This window comes from Manacus candei, unplaced genomic scaffold (genome assembly GCF_025592945.1).
Source record: "Manacus candei isolate 608988 ecotype Guabito, Panama unplaced genomic scaffold, ASM2559294v1 h1tg000141l, whole genome shotgun sequence".
Taxonomy (NCBI): Eukaryota; Metazoa; Chordata; class Aves; order Passeriformes; family Pipridae; genus Manacus; species Manacus candei.
In genome coordinates, this window is record NW_026138189.1 from 728,192 (window position 1) to 737,100 (window position 8,909).

The following is an 8,909-nucleotide window of genomic DNA, read 5'->3' on the forward strand; positions in this document are numbered from 1 at the left end:
TTCCTCTGTTCCTCTGGCCCTCTGCCTGCCAGTTTGCTCACCTGAAATTGTGGTCCTACAAGCTCCTGTGCCTGCTTGGGTGCTGTAGGCTGTGCCAACCCACACCACTGACCTTGATTGACCCAAAGAATCCAAAGTCTTGTCACATTCCTACTGCTTTACTTCCCATGGAAGGGAACTGCCTTTTGAGGGTGTTGGCACCAAAATCCTGCTCTTGAGGGGGGTGCAGGGACACAGGGGACATGAGACTTTAAGGGGCTGGGCCGGATGGTGTGCAGGGGTCGGTGGCAGCAGTGGCATTTCCTCATGGTGGCTGTGGTATGGCAAAAAGGGCCAAGGAACCACATATGTCAGCAGGAAGGGCGACTGATGTCCGTGTGGACATCTCAACACTGCCCAGACTTCGGGTTAGGGTTAGGGTTAGGGTTAGGGTTAGGGTTAGGGTTAGGGTTAGGGTTAGGGTTAGGGTTTGGGTTAGGGTTTGGGTTAGGGTTAAGGTTAGGGTTAGGGTTCGGGTTCGGGTTCAGGTTCGGGTTGGGGTTCGGGTTTGGGTTAGGGTTCGGGTTCGGGTTTGGGTTCGGGTTCAGGTTCAGGGTTCGGGTTCAGGTTCAGGGTTCGGGTTCAGGGTTCGGGTTCGGGTTCGAGTTAGGGTTTAGGGTTAGGGTTAGGGTTAGGGTTAGGGTTAGGGTTAGGGTTAGGGTTAGGGTTAGGGTTAGGGTTAGGGTTAGGGTTGGGGTTTGGGTTGGGGTTCGGGGTTAGGGTTTGGGGTTAGGGTTTGGGGTTAGGGTTCGGGTTAGGGTTTGGGTTAGGGTTCGGGTTCAGGGTTCGGGTTCAGGGTTAGGGTTCGGGTTCGGGGTTAGGGTTCAGGTTCGGGTTCGGGTTCAGGGTTCGGGTTCGGGTTCGGGTTCGGGTTCAGGGTTCGGGTTCAGGGTTCGGGTTCAGGGTTCGGGTTCGGGGTTCGGGTTAGGGTTTAGGGTTAGGGTTCAAGTTCAGGGTTCGGGTTCAGGGTTAGGTTCGGGTTCGGGTTAGGGTTCGGGTTAGGGTTTAGGGTTCGGGTTAGGGTTCGGGTTAGGGTTCGGGTTAGGGTTCGGGTTCGGGTTCGGGTTCGGGTTAGGGTTCGGGTTCGGGTTAGGGTTCGGGTTCGGGTTCGGGTTTGGGGTTAGGGTTCGGGTTTGGGGTTAGGGTTAGGGGTTAGGGTTGGGGGTTAGGGTTAGGGTTAGGGTTAGGGGTTAGGGTTAGGGGTTAGGGGTTAGGGTTAGGGGTTAGGGTTAGGGGTTAGGGTTTGGGGTTAGGGTTAGGGTTAGGGTTAGGGTTAGGGTTAGGTTTTGAGTTAGGGTTCGGGTTAGAAAGGGTTAGGGTTAGGGTTAGGAAATTTAGGGTTAGCAAAAGACAGGGTTAGGGTTAGGGTTAGGTTTTGAGTAAGGGTTAGGGTTAGCAAAAGTTAGGGTTAGTGTTAGGTTTAAGGTTAGCAAAAGACAGTGTTAGGGTTAGGGTTAGGGTTAGGGTTATGGGTAAGGGTTAGGGTTAGGAAGAATTTGTCTCAGTGCGCGATCTAACAATCGCGGTTTTAGCCCATTCCGGACACGCAGTGGTGCCCAATAAGCCCCTCTCAGGCTATAAGCCCGATTCACTGCCCACCGCTGTCAGAATCTTTTGCTTTTTCTCTTGGGTCTCTACTTTTGCTGTTGCTGTTCTGTTGCGTGTCTGGCAGAATACCCACCGCCGTCCGGTATGTACTCTGCTTCTATAGAGCACTGGGTGGAGTCAAGAGGTGGAGTTCGTGTTGATTGTTCTGCGTCACTGGCTCTGCCTACTGGGCGGAGTCAGTGCTGATTGGTGTTACAACCCGCCCCAGGAAAAGGGGAGAGGGGGTAACTCAGGTTTTTATTAATAATTCCCTTGGGGTGGATTAAAGTGAAACGACACTAAATAATCGGTGTCTGAAAACTTATACTGGTAAGGTTTATTTTAACAATTCTGTATCAACAGGCATGCTAACAATTTGGGTGCTGTCATACCACAATGTGACACAGAGATAACCTTTGGGGGGGGGAAGAAAAGGCATAAGGGAGAGAAAGGCAGGATAAGAGCAAGGGAGAGTAAGAGAAAGAAAAGCTGAGAGTGGACAGATGTATGTAGTCACCGCCCACGGGGTCCAGCGATGCTTCCATGTCTGTCAGTTGAAGTGGTGGCCTTGATCTGCCGGGGGTGAAGGAGGGAAGTCCCCATACTCCAAGAAGTTATGAGTTGTAGCCATGATTAGTGTCACGGACCATGCCTCGAGCCTCCAACATCTCGAGGGTTGCAGTCTCTCTTCTAAGGTTAGGGAACAGGCTTTGGGCATAGTTTGCAGTTACTGTGTGGACCAATTGTCAGAGACTGAGATTTATGCATTCTAGGAGACTTTTCAGGCTTTTGACTTGCATGATACCTCTGATGAGCAGTCAGGCCCCTCCCTCCCTCCAGTGCTGACGGTGTGAAGCCCTGAAAAGGCAAGAGCTGAGCTTACAGGCTTTTGACTGTTGATATATCTGATGAGCAATAAGGCCCCTCCCTTATTGAGATGTTAGGGTTAGGGTTAGGGTTAGGGTTAAGGTTAGCAAGGGTTAGGGTTTAGGTTTTAGGGTTTACGGTTTGCATTCCTGGAATGGGGTAAACCCACAATAGTTAGATCGCGCATTGAGACAGATTCTGACTAACCCTAACCCTAACCCCATCCCTAACCCCTAACCCTTACCCTAACCCTAACCTTAACCCTAACCCGAACCCTAACCCTAACCCTAACCCTTACCCTAACCCTAACCCTAACCCTAACCCTAGTAGCTTGCAGTCTCTTTTTTAAAGTTAGGGTTAGGGAACTGGTTTTGTGCATAGCTTGCAGTCTCTTTTTTAAGGTTAAGGTTAGGGAACAGGGTTTGCACATAGCTTGCATTCACTTTTTTAGGATTAGGGTCAGGGAATCGGGTTTGCACATAGCAACACTAACCCTAAAAAAGAGACTGCAAGCTATCCGCAAACCCGGTTCCCTAACCCTAAAAAAACCCCTAACCCTAACCCTAACTCTAACCCTAACCCTAAACCCTAACCCCAACCCTAAACCTAACCCTAACCCTAACCCTAACCCTAACCCTGATTCTAAGTCTGAGGAGAGACAGAAACCAGGAGACTTTGAAGTTCAGCTGATGTTTCTACAGTCTCTCAGCTTTCCTCACATTAATGAAAATTGGCTCCTTAAGGATAATGAGGATGCAGCTTCTGCTATGGGGAATTCTAAGCATTCTGGGGTCGGTAAGACAACCTGGTAAGTAACACTTGAGTGAATGGGGGGTTGTCTTGGGGGCTTGTTTCCCTTCTCTTTTCTGTCTCTCGGTTTCTCATTTTGTTCGCTACTTTCTTTGGAATAAATGTTGTTTTGTTCAGCTTTCAACTGTGTACTGGTTTCAGTTTTGGCAATCTCCCTGCTACCACGGTCCAGGGGGATGGGAAATAGGACTGAGCACTGCAATAACGGTTCTTGGCACAGTTGAGGGTTCGTGCAGCAATGCCACTTTATTCAGGGACAACAGGGGTTTAAATAAGGGGTTTAAAGTCTGAGGGGAGGATTCTGAACTGGGGAGGAGCATGGGACTGACAACTCAGGGAAAAGTGTGATAGGAAGACAGGGAAAAGGTGGGTGGAACTTCGGAGTTCCTCTTTACCTCTTTACTCCTGATGGGGTACTGCGATCCCCCTACACCGCTGACTCTGATGTTAGTGGTCTGGGCTGGCCAGCCGTACGGCCAGTCCTTGGAGGCAATTATGGTGACATCCGCCCCCATGTCGAGTAACCCTTCCACCTTGACTTTCTGAGGGTGCCTAGGTTGAGAAAAGTAGATGAGATGTTAGAAGAGGGCGAGAGGTCTTCACCGAGGTTGTCCAGTGGACTTCCCTCAGTGATCCCTCCCTCCGCTCCTCATCTGGGGACACCACGCAGAGCAGCTCGTCGGTGGAGACCATCTTCGCCACGGGGAAGTGATCCTCCAACTGCACGGGAGGGAGATGCACAGTTAGGCATATAGCTATATTTGTGTTCGTCAGTCCCGTCAGGAGAGTAGGCACTACAATTATTCCCTTAGCCACTGCTGAAAAGTGCGATATCATCAGGTAAGTCTTATCTGGATCGACCGGGGCAGATGGTCTAACCCTGGCCTGCTCATAGGAGCTTAGGTGAGTAGACGGGTGAGTAACGGAAAGGATTATCCAATTTAGGGGAACACACTGGTTTTTAACTGAGATAGGGTCTGCTGAATTTAAAGGATCAGACTGAACGGGAATGAGGTCTGTCGGAGGCTCTTGGGTAATGGGGTAGCTGGGCGCGGTGTTGGGCGCAGGATGGAGCGGAGAGCAGGGGTTATTTGTGTCGTCGCGCCCCCCTGGGCGCTCTGCTCCCCGTTTCCCTGATGTTCACAGGAGCAAGGGCGAAGATCGGGCAAAGATTGGAAGGTTACCCTTTTCCTCAGCTCTGGGGACCTCCTGGGGGGAAGGGGCTCACCATTGATATTGGTCATTGACCTACAACTAGAAGACCAATGGCGGCCCTTCCCACACCTCCGACATAGGGTCTTAGGCAAATTTGGTTCGGGGACTAACTTAGGACAATGTTTTTTGAAGTGTCCCTTTTCACCACGATTGAAACATGATTGGGGACCCATGAAAGTGGCAGCCAATAGACGCGCTTTATGGGAATTGGAACCTATATTTTTACAAGCGTCTATCATTTCGAGTAGGGAGGGATCCTTTAACATCTTCAAAGCTTTCTGACAGTCCTCATTCGCCTTTTTGATAACCAATTTATTGAATAAAATTTCCTGGCTCTCTTTTTGGTGGACCTGCCTGCTGATTGCCTCTTTTAGCCTGGTTATGAATTCTACAAAAGGTTCTTTTGGGCCTTGGTTAATAAGTGTGAAAGAAGGCGTCTGCACATAGGCATCTGTCACCCTTTTCACGGCCTCTAATGCCAATTCTTTAGTCGCTTCTAAAAATATGGGGTCAATTCGAGCTTGATCCCCCCTACTCGAATAGTTCCCCTCCCCATAGAGCATGTCTATTGCCTGCTGAATTGGGATTCCCCTTCTTTCCATTTTGTCATTGACATATGCAGTGATTAATTTTTTCCATTCTGCCTCAAACACTGAGGACTGTACTGTTGTAAAGAGTCCTCCTATCACTGCTCTTATGTTGTAACGTATCAGCTTATAGGCCAGGAAGAAGGATTCTAGCAACTCGATGGTGAAGGGTGCCCCCAACCCATACTCAACGATGGCCTTTTTCATATCTTTTAGCATGGGGTACAATATTGGTCGCCACTTGTCGTGACGAGGGAAGAATGAGACGCTCAATATGAGAATCAGCAAACTTTGTTTATTGATCATTGCTAACAGCTTAATATACGCTTTATAATTAGTTCATACATATTGCAAAAGCTAAGCTCATTATTGGTTCTGCTTAAATGTTGATCTCACCTCTTACTCATTTCTTTGTTGACACAGGTGGTACTCAGTTGCTTTTTGTTTTGCTAATCACAATGTCCTGTTTACCAGCCAGCTAACAGGGTACAAGGGCACTGTAACCTCACTATCTAAGATGTTCCCACGGCCTAGGCAAGCTGTGTTCTATAGCCAATTCCCTACAGCCACTCTGGGGCCCTTCCTTCCTCTACATAGATGGGAAATGCTTTTAGGAATTCAGTGTCTTTAGCGCTAGCAGCCTCCTCCCTGAAGGCTCTCCAGATATCTGGTAGCTTAAGCTGCCATTCAGGGGAGTGCTGCATTAAGTCTATGTCCGGTTCAGGGTGGCGGCAGGCGGGGTAGGCCTCGGTGGTGTGAGACCTATGGGCGCAGCCATCTTGCCAGAAGGAGGCCCTGACCTTCGCCTTGACCCTGTCCTTTGCCACCCTTCCGCCCCTTGAAGGTGATGTATCCGGGGAAGAGGCAGGGCTGGAGGAAGTGGGTGTGCTCGTGGGCATGCCGGGGGAGGGATCTCTGATGCAATCAGGTGGAGGCGGAGGCGACCTGGAGGGTGGTGCTAAGGGAACCCGCCTCCTCCTTTCCTGTGTTGATTTTTCCCGCGGTGTCCCTTCCCGCCTTTTCTCCGCGTGGTCCCTGGGTCCCTCCTCCTGGACGCCATTTTGAATTCGGCGCGATGGTTTCTTCCCCCTCCCTCCATATTGTGTGTTTGTCTGCTCAGTGTCCCTCTCTGTCCGCTCAGTGTCTGTCTTGGGGAGGCTGATATTCTTGTTCATCATCTGGTGCTGTAGCACCATCAGAACTAACCTCCATGCGATGAGCGCCTCTTTAGCTATACGGTCCCCCTTATCTCTGTCCCACCAGAGGTTGTAGCCTATGGCTTGCCACTGCTCTACGCTGGTGTCCTCGGCAAGCTGGTGACCCTTGTGGTCGAGCCATCTGGCGAGTGATTTTGCCAATTTTTTATGTTCTATTACAAAGTCTTTTAGGCGCCTGTATACAAATTTTTGGGAGGTTGTGAGTGTGAGTCCCATGTTGATGTTAGTCGGGTCTCAACAACAGTCTCTTGATGGAAAGTCCTCCCTTTGGTGTTCTGCCGGGCTGTGGGTGTTAGGGTAGGGTGAGGAATGTCCTCAGCAGTTCACCTGTCTGGTGCGTCGACCCGTGCAGCTACCGCTGAGCCCACAGACGTCCGCTCTGCTGAGGAGGACCGGCGGGGACGATCGCCTCTCCTGGCGTCACCTGAACCCAGGTGAGGACACAGGAAATCTCTCAATATGAGAGTCCTCAACTGTGCCCCACGTTGGGCGCCACTTGCCATGGTCCGGGGGGATGGGAAATAGGACTGAGCACTGCAATAACGGTTCTTGGCACAGCCGAGGGTTCGTGCAGCAATGCCACTTTATTCAGGGACAACAGGGCTTTAAATAAGGTAAGTCTGAGGGGAGGATTCTGAACTGGGGAGGAGCATGGAACTGACAGCTCAGGGAAAAGTGTGATAGGGAGACAGGGAAAAGGCGGGTGGAACTTCGGAGTCTCCAGGACAAAGGGCAAATGGGAGCTCTCTTTGCACTGCAGCAAACTGTAGCCAATCAGTGGCAGAGGAGCGGGAAAGCAGGGGAGGACAGGGTGACAAACAACTTTGGGCGGGAAAATCTGAGGGAGAAAGGGGAACAATATGGAGGTATAACAAACTTCATAAAAATTCAACAGTAAACTGGGGGACATAAAACTCCATGACAATACAGCAATAAACTGGGGTAAAACTGGGGAACAACTGTCAGTCCGGTGGATGAATTGTCCAGTGTATAAAAGTCCATCTAGTTCCCATAGATGCTTCTCCATGCCACATATCTTTCCCAATTGGTTTTTTCTTCCACCACACCCTGCTACATGCAAACATAACAAACGACAGCATCAGCAGATGTCTTTCCATTCCTCTTTCCCTTCCCATTCTCCGTTCCTCTTCCCTTCCCATTCCCACAGCCAACACAGTATTTCATTTCTCACTTTAACAAAGCTCTTTTCTCCTTCAAGCCCCTCAAAGGTGCCAAGGCCACATAGGAGGGCACACACAAACAGTAATCCTCTTCCCACTTGACTACACCTTCTCCCTCACTGTTCTACAGGGAACACCAGGAATCTGCTCGCAGAGGCCTCTCGTTTCCCATCAGTAGCTCAGCACAAGAAGTTAAAGGAGCTCAAGCCTTAGGCCACAAGAGCTGACAGTGAGGAAACTTTGGGAGCAAACTAATGCTGCTAACACGGACCCAGATGAATCCAGCACACAATCACAGAATCCAAGAGTCCTTCAGCTTGGAAAAGACCTCCAAGCTCACTGAGTCTTGTGCAGCCCCTCCCCGACCGCCTGCAGGGACTGGATGATGCTTTGCACAAGCACCAAAAGGAATGTTGTGAAAGCCATGGCATGCAGGAGGACACAGAAAAGGGCTTGGTTGGGGCTGGGAAGGAGGGAGCTGGCGCTGGGGGAGCGGGGATGGAGCCTCGGGGATGTGGTGCAGCAAGGACAGGGGCCCAGGCAGCTGGCAGGCAGCAAGGCCTCACCCCCTGCCCCAGCAGCAGCACCGGGCCCTGCCCAAGGTGCTCCTGCCAGGGGCTGGGCCCTGCAGGCAGGGGCAGAACCCACTCCCTGGGGCGGCCTTGCTGCCCTGGCCCTCGTCCGGCCCAGCCTCTCCCTGTGTGCGTGCTCCCCACAGCACAGGCTGCACTGGGCAGCATCCCCTGATGGGCCCTGCAGAGCTGCCCCACGGGGACAGTTCCCTTTTATGTCACAGGTGCCACAGCCTGTCCCAGCCAACCCTGCCCATTGTCCCCACCCCGGCTCAGTGACTCACAGTGGCCCCTGGCAACCAAAGAACCAAAGCCCCACACCCCCAGAGTGCAGCCCTACCCATGTGCAAGGGGCCCCCAAAGGGTTCCCTGCGCAAAGCAGCCCCTCCAAACCCTTGTCAGATAGAAAACTGGGGGACGTGACCCTTGGATGCTTTTAGTACAGAGATACAAGCTTTTCTTGAATAATGGAGGGGGTCACTTTTTAATTATTAATATTTACAGTTATCCATTTGGGGACAGGATGTCCTACAGGCTAATGTGGTGTCACATTTGGAGTGAATAGTACTTTTCAAAGAAACCCAGGGTGCATGGGTGATGCAGAGGAAGCTGCCAAGTCACCCAATGTGAAGCTCAACACTGCTTTGCAACAGCACTGCCCTTTCACACACATCTTTGGCAAAGACAAAGATGTCAGGCTTTAGTTTCGAAATCAGTAACACTTGACAAGACCTCTTTATGAACTGACAGCAAGAGAACTTAGGAGCAGCTTAGGGTTGGCAAGTGTAGGAGCCAAGAAGAGAAGGGCTGATGGGTATGTCATGAACACTGACA

The 8,909-nt window shown here is 51.0% G+C and overlaps 1 long non-coding RNA gene across 1 annotated transcript; it reads left to right on the forward strand.

Moving 5' to 3' along the window:
* The first annotated feature begins 614 nt into the window (after positions 1 to 614).
* Positions 615 to 867, forward strand: LOC127462831 (uncharacterized). Its single transcript, XR_007900569.1, has 3 exons — positions 615 to 650; positions 681 to 747; positions 786 to 867. It is a non-coding gene; the product is annotated as an uncharacterized LOC127462831 (long non-coding RNA).
* Positions 868 to 8,909: the final 8,042 nt, after the last annotated feature.